At 44.8% G+C, this 6,503-nt stretch overlaps 1 long non-coding RNA gene across 1 annotated transcript; it reads right to left on the bottom strand.

Annotated features, from left to right (window-relative positions):
- Positions 1–1,233: 1,233 nt before the first annotated feature.
- LOC125943008 (uncharacterized) lies at positions 1,234–2,765 on the bottom strand. Its single transcript, XR_007465491.1, has 2 exons — positions 2,568–2,765; positions 1,234–1,447 (listed from the first exon to the last, which is right to left on the bottom strand). It is a non-coding gene; the product is annotated as an uncharacterized LOC125943008 (long non-coding RNA).
- Between the last annotated feature and the right edge of the window lie 3,738 nt (positions 2,766–6,503).

Raw genomic sequence — 6,503 nt, 5'->3', positions numbered from 1 at the left:
AAGAAATGGGCACCTGACCCAAAAGTGGCGCAGAGCTATGATGACCAGTGGAGCACAGAATTCATCGCACGTTTTAAAGCATTTTGCTTAAACAAATAATTCCTGCTTCCATGCTCGGCGAGAACTTGTTTCGCGCGCGTCCTTGATAGTTAAGCAAGGCAATACCCACGAAACAGAGAAGCAGCTATTTGATGTCTAAAAGATGTCTTGAACGCACAATTCGAAAGTCTGGTAGCTGTCTTGATCAAGACATTTTGTAGCCGTGGACGTCTAAAAGTACTTCAGTAAGCCCTGCTAACCTTACGCTAAAAGTTGGCTAACGGACATCTTGAGAAGAACAACTGAAGACTTTTACCAGACATTTCCTCAAATTTGTGCGGCACTGGCTACAGTAACACGAGGTCTGTGCACAGTTCCAAATTATTTTAAATAAGGCATGGACGTACATCAGAAAAAAATATATTGTCGGATATAGAGTGATGCACAGGTTGTTTTTCCAGAAGTTAACCATGGGAATAGTGTAGCACAGCCCGACTGGTCGACTAGTGCATTTTGCTTAGACCAATGAATTAAATACCGCCGGTCACAATTATTTTTGTATATGAAACAAGATCTGCATTGTATGCCGGTGTCATGCCAATGTGCCCCCTTTGACTGAAACATGGATGTCACTTCTGCATGAAACACATCACTGTCGACAAAACTTTGCCTTGCTGGGTCTATTGCGAACTGGAATAGTTTCTAGCAGCGAAAACGTTTTGTCAGCAATGCTGTGGCTCAGGCAAAGATGACATCCTGGTATCAGTTAAGCCGGCAGAATAGCATCACACAAGTATACGAAACAGAATGCTGTGCTACAATGTATTCTTAAAAATAAAGAATGGTTCACATCTAGAAAAGCACTCTGCGCACCACTCTATCGGGCAATACAGACATTTTGTTCTGATGCCCGTGCCTCATTTAAAAGTAAATTGTAACTTACTTGTGGCCCCTCTTTTGTTAAGTATCGCCATATGCTTGCAGACCATCACGCAGAAATAATGGCCAGTTCTTCGGCATGCCATTCATTAGTGAATTCCTTGCATATTGCATGCTATCGGAACTGAAAGATAAATTAGAATATGCTGTTATTTTTATACACAGTGTACGATGAGCTCTTCATGCAGTGCAGTGCATAAAATGTAACTGCAAGCTAAGATGCTGCAAAACCTCTACTTCGCACCATGTGACACGGTCAAACTTTATTACCTAATAAATGAGAAGATATGCAGAACGGGTAATTAACAAGAGTGACAAATAGCAGCAAAGGTGGCCATGCATAGAACTCGAGGATGATTGCTGCCGCAGCCTGAGCAGGCCAGTCTTTGTAGGAGAGCACTGGCTGCCCACAAATGCTTTCTGTCGCAGGTCACGTGTGAAGGTTCTTGTAGACACAGGCAAGCAAAACCTGCACAGACGAGAAAAAAAAGCGAAATAGGAAATGAGAATGTGCAAATTGGAACCTCAATTAGCAATATGTACCAAGCAAGAAGTTTGACCCACGTTGAAAATAAATGTAAGCCATCCTTTGTCTTAACATACTGGGCTCTTAAGGTATGTATGTGATTCTTAAGATAACTAGTAAATTTCCTGGCACATAGTTATTAAACTGCAGACAAGTGTCAGACAGAGAAGTGCCTTCAAATTATTATTTGGCGTTTCGTGGCTAAAAAAGCACTTATTAACTTGTTAAACAAGTCTGAGAGCCTCTCCGCAAAATATAATCAGTTTAAAACAGTTAACCATTCTGCAGGTAAATTATCTGCTATCTTGATTAAAAAGTTAAACGGCATTTTAGATTAAACCAAAACCCAGATTGGCATTTTGCACTGTCTAGCTGTCGCCTTTTTTTCATGCTTAAACATAACATAGTACAGGTTAAGCAGGTAGCACACAAAGGACTGGTGATAAAGTATCGCAGTGCAATGCTTCTCGGGTTGGGTCAATCACTTTTGGTGATATATTTTCATCAGACCCTAATTGGCTTACGGCAATACTTCCCACCAATAATGCGTCATTTTGGATGATACCTCATAAAAATTGAAAGTATATCATCATTGCCTCCTGTCTTAGAAGTGTTAACATACTGATTTCGCCAAAAAGAGCAAAGTGATTTGTAGAGGTTGCAAGTTCATCAGTGCATCTATAGCCTCAGGAAATTTTCAGCATCTGCATTGACTAGCAGTTGATAAGCCACTACACACAAAAAAAATGTTTTCAACTAATAGTCCACCTAGCGAAAGGTGAAACGTGGCAGCCTAGTCAAAGGGCCAAGAAAAATAACATTCTAAATTCTGATAACACCTCTGATTGATAATATTCAAATAGATGACAAAAAGACAGCACAGGTAAAATTTGAGTCATGACAAATTTTTGCAAAGCAGCTCTGCACACTGCTGGAAACCGCGGCATCATGACTGTTCAACACGCACATATGACAACACAATCTCAGGTTGATGATCACACAGCGATTATCACACATCATTGTGCGATCAGAGTAAGGTTAAATACCAGTCTGCACAACATACCTGCGATGATTCATTCGGCAGGCGCCAGCCAAGTGCTGATGGTGGTAGAGCCAAGTTGAAGTTCGTTCTTGTATGGAAGCCTCGGCCCATGTTTTAACAATCCAAGCTGCAAAGCATACATCCTGCAGCAGACACAAAGATCTGAAATTGCACTCCTTGCTGATGCTGTACAGTAAATTCCTGTAAATAAAATAAATCACACAGAAAACCTTTTAGAATGGAGAACTCGTCACATACTGGCTTAAACACAACTGCGCATTGTGGGAAGCAAGGTGCAACGTACACTCTTCTAGCAAAACTTCCCTCATGTATGAAATACTGGTGAATGATGACACAACAGAGTTAATTTCTGAGTTTGACTACCCACAGTTAAGTTTCGGAAGGCTTATGGAAGCTAAGTAGTAGTAGAAGTAAACTATGTACACTGATGCTGAGAAACTGAGAATAATAGTGGCAGCTGATTAGGGACCAGTGCAAAAAAATGCCCATTTGCTAAATGCTGTATATGTTACCGTCTCTGGTCTTAACCCATATACAAAGCACTGTGAGGATAAGAGAGGGTAAGGTACATTGGCTTACCCTGATCATAATGATGAGGTCCCGCGATTCAGCTAGCGCCAAGACATAAGATGTCCAGCCGTCTATAGAGTGAAAACAACAAAACAAGAGAGCATCAGGGCAGTTGAAAGACAGATATGCAATTACAAATGAGGTGAACTACAGTTATCCATTATTAACGACAAGTAGTCGTGATTGCACTCCCAGATGAAGCACGTACTAAGCAGCTAGTTTTGCAGTTTATTTTTAACAAAGCACCAGTGCAATTTTTACATCAGCAGCCGACTGCATTTGAAATTGTGTAAAACAAGTAAGCATTGCGGGGGGAACGCTACAACACATGCGCGCGCATGCAAAGCTGTAACGTGTCCATGCAAGAACAAAAGGACACAAGATAGGCCGAGTACAGTCTGGCTCATGATTATGAGCAGCGTGTCCTCTCTGAATGCACTACCTTCGCTTGTTTCATGCTACGTTAACCATAAAGACTATAAACAAGGAGAACCCTCGTATAAAAATAAAGCTGACAAATACCGGCTAGGCAAAAGAGTCCAACCACAAATAAATGTCGCGGTTAACGCCTACAAAAATTCGGTCACTGTTGACGAAAAACAAAGTGCAAAGTATTTCACTTACCGGAACACGCGCTATCCAAACGTGCGACATGCAAAGGCGCATCGAGAACGAAGGCGGTGAACGCAGAACCCGCCATTGTGGTAGTAAGCCGTCGGCGAAAGCACGCAATACAGCTTATGTCACAAAGCACTGATGCAAAACACATGGCAAACAGCGTCGGCACAGTTAAATGACTCGAGCTGATATCAAATAAATGTATACAACAGCTTAGAACGGCACACAACTAGCACAACGTGCGAACCCACGAACGAGACAATGCGTACGCCAGCGACCGTTTTTTCAAACTTGCTGCCTCACAGTGTTGCAAGCACGGAATCGGATGCCTGACAAATTTAGAGACTATCTACTTGACAACCGCCAAAGTGATCGCATCGCGGTGGCTGCTTTGACGCCGCTGCGGTCACAGCCACCGTGATGCGATCTTTGACACCGGCGTTTCGCTCCTGCTGTCAGCTCCTGCATGCTGCGCGAGCATGGATTAATGGCTTCCAGGCGTCGCATGTGCGGGCTGGGTTGAAAACGATAATACACCTTTGATTGTTGAAGTTACGGTGTGAAATCATTCAACAATGAAGCCAGTTAGTATGTTGCTTCTTATGAGTTCATTTATCTGTGGCGTCTTTTGTTCGTTAACGCCGACGGTAACCGTAAACTTAACATTCCGTTTGGCATGTTATGCACTTTTAGACAAAAGCATCTAAAAAAGTTCTTGAGTTATGGCGTTTTTCACTGGTCGATCTGGAGCAGGATTTTTTGCTCCACGGCTGCGAATCCGAATTTCACTGGTCGAGCTGGAGCGGGTTCGCGCTTTCCACTGGTCGTTTCGGATCAACTCGCTCCGCGCCGGATCGCTCTCACTTGCTCCGCTGCCGAGGCGCGGATGTGGGCGGAAATGGGACGATAGAATACGTCACTTCCGCTCGCTGGGGGACGGCGATCTTGGTGGCCATGGAAACATGCAAAGCGGAAGTCGATTTTTGTGACTTGAGTGCGCAGACTTCCGGTACGATCCAGCGCGGATCATTTTCGCTCTCCGCTGGCAGATTAGGGTTGGTGAAGTGCGAGCGCTCACTCCGGGATTTCGGCGGCCACTCCAGATCGACCAGTGAAAAACGTCATTAGACATTCCGAATGCGTTTAACAAAATAGACTCTGGTAACACTAGTAGTGAGTTGTTACCGCAAATAGAACATAAACTATTATATTTCAGGCGCTTAGGGCTATGTTTAGAAGAAATTCTATTTGCAGTCTTGTCGTAGACCAAAACGTCTACAGCCGTTTGTAGCCATAGACGTTTTTAAGATGTTTTGTGTTTCGTGGGTAGAATAGAAAGAAAACTGTGCAGTGCTGACTTCAGCTAGCATAGTCGCTGCATTTCTGCAAGTGCGGTCGTTAAAACACTATCAAACAGTCCACACTACTACTTTTGTAGCGTTAGCTACACTGGCCTAGCCAAGCCCGTTTCGCGCGGCACATCAAGAGCCGTGCTGCGCATGCGCAAGGATCAGTGATGTCACACGGCTTGCGCACCGGAGCCACCGGAGCCGGCACCTCTCGCGCACTCCGCCGCCGCCGCGCGCGACTCACCGCCGCCGGTCTGCGCATTCCAGAGGAGTGACGTCGTAGCCGTGGTAGACGCACTGGCGCCGGCGCGCGCTCGCTGTGCAGTCGCCGTCTGACACTGCGCTGGATCCGCTGCGCTTCTGACTGGCGTTTGCCAGTGTGGTATAGCCATGGAGGAGGAGAGCGCAAATGCTGCTCAACAGCGCAGAAGAACGGAGAAGCTTGACTCATAAGAATAATCTTATCTTAAGAATAATCTTAAGAATAAGCTAAGAATAATCAGCTGAACCTTTGATAACGCTACGTATATCCTGGCATAGCCGAGCTAAGCCACTGCAACTTTTTTTTCATACTAGAAGATGGCATAATGCGATTTTTGCCTCGGGGCAGAACAAAGAAAAACAAAGTCTAAAAGCTGGGCCCTGCATTGGTGTAGCCAGGAATTGTGCGCAGGTATAAAATTACCGGTCCCCCCCCCCCCCCCCCCACGTTCCCCAAGTGCTTCCTGGCTACTGCCCTGTGGCCATGCCACCATGGTAAAGTTTGTGTGTTAGTTATGCTAAAAGTGGACTAACATGCATTTGCTGAAAGAACAGACAGCATATAAACCTTGCAATGAACAGATTGATGCAGTCACTACCACGCTATTTCATTTTGCCTAGGTGGAAACGGTGTACTGTAAGGGCAGCCCGATCAGTGCAAAATTCCGTGGTGCAGGCTGTGCCGCAAAGTACTCCTCCAGTTGACCTAGCAATTGTGCAAGATCAAGATACCTCTGCTTGCCTGGGCTTCTATGACACACTTCCAAGTGGTGGGGAATTACCGGAGATGCCTCTCGAACCCACATGATGATGACCCTCAACCTTCGGCAGGACCCTGTGAAATAATAGGACAGGCTCATACAGTTACACGGACTGATGCTGTAAGCGTGCGCTTTTGAGATATTGAACTTGTTTTTGTGTTTACCTGTGATTTTAGTCGGATTGCCTGCATTGAGCATCGCGTCAAATACTTGACAGCCTGTTTTATTTTTGCAAACCCCGCAGGCGTGCCAAACAGATGCAGAATCCCCAGAAAACCTGATTATCTTCCTGTGAGCGACAAACGACTCTGAGGAATCAACTGAAGTTTCCCGCATTGAACAATGTGACAAATTACACTCATCACTACAATTTGCTG

This window comes from Dermacentor silvarum, chromosome 2 (genome assembly GCF_013339745.2).
Source record: "Dermacentor silvarum isolate Dsil-2018 chromosome 2, BIME_Dsil_1.4, whole genome shotgun sequence".
Lineage (NCBI taxonomy): Eukaryota > Metazoa > Arthropoda > Arachnida > Ixodida > Ixodidae > Dermacentor > Dermacentor silvarum.
This window is presented reverse-complemented; position numbering and strand designations above follow the sequence as displayed.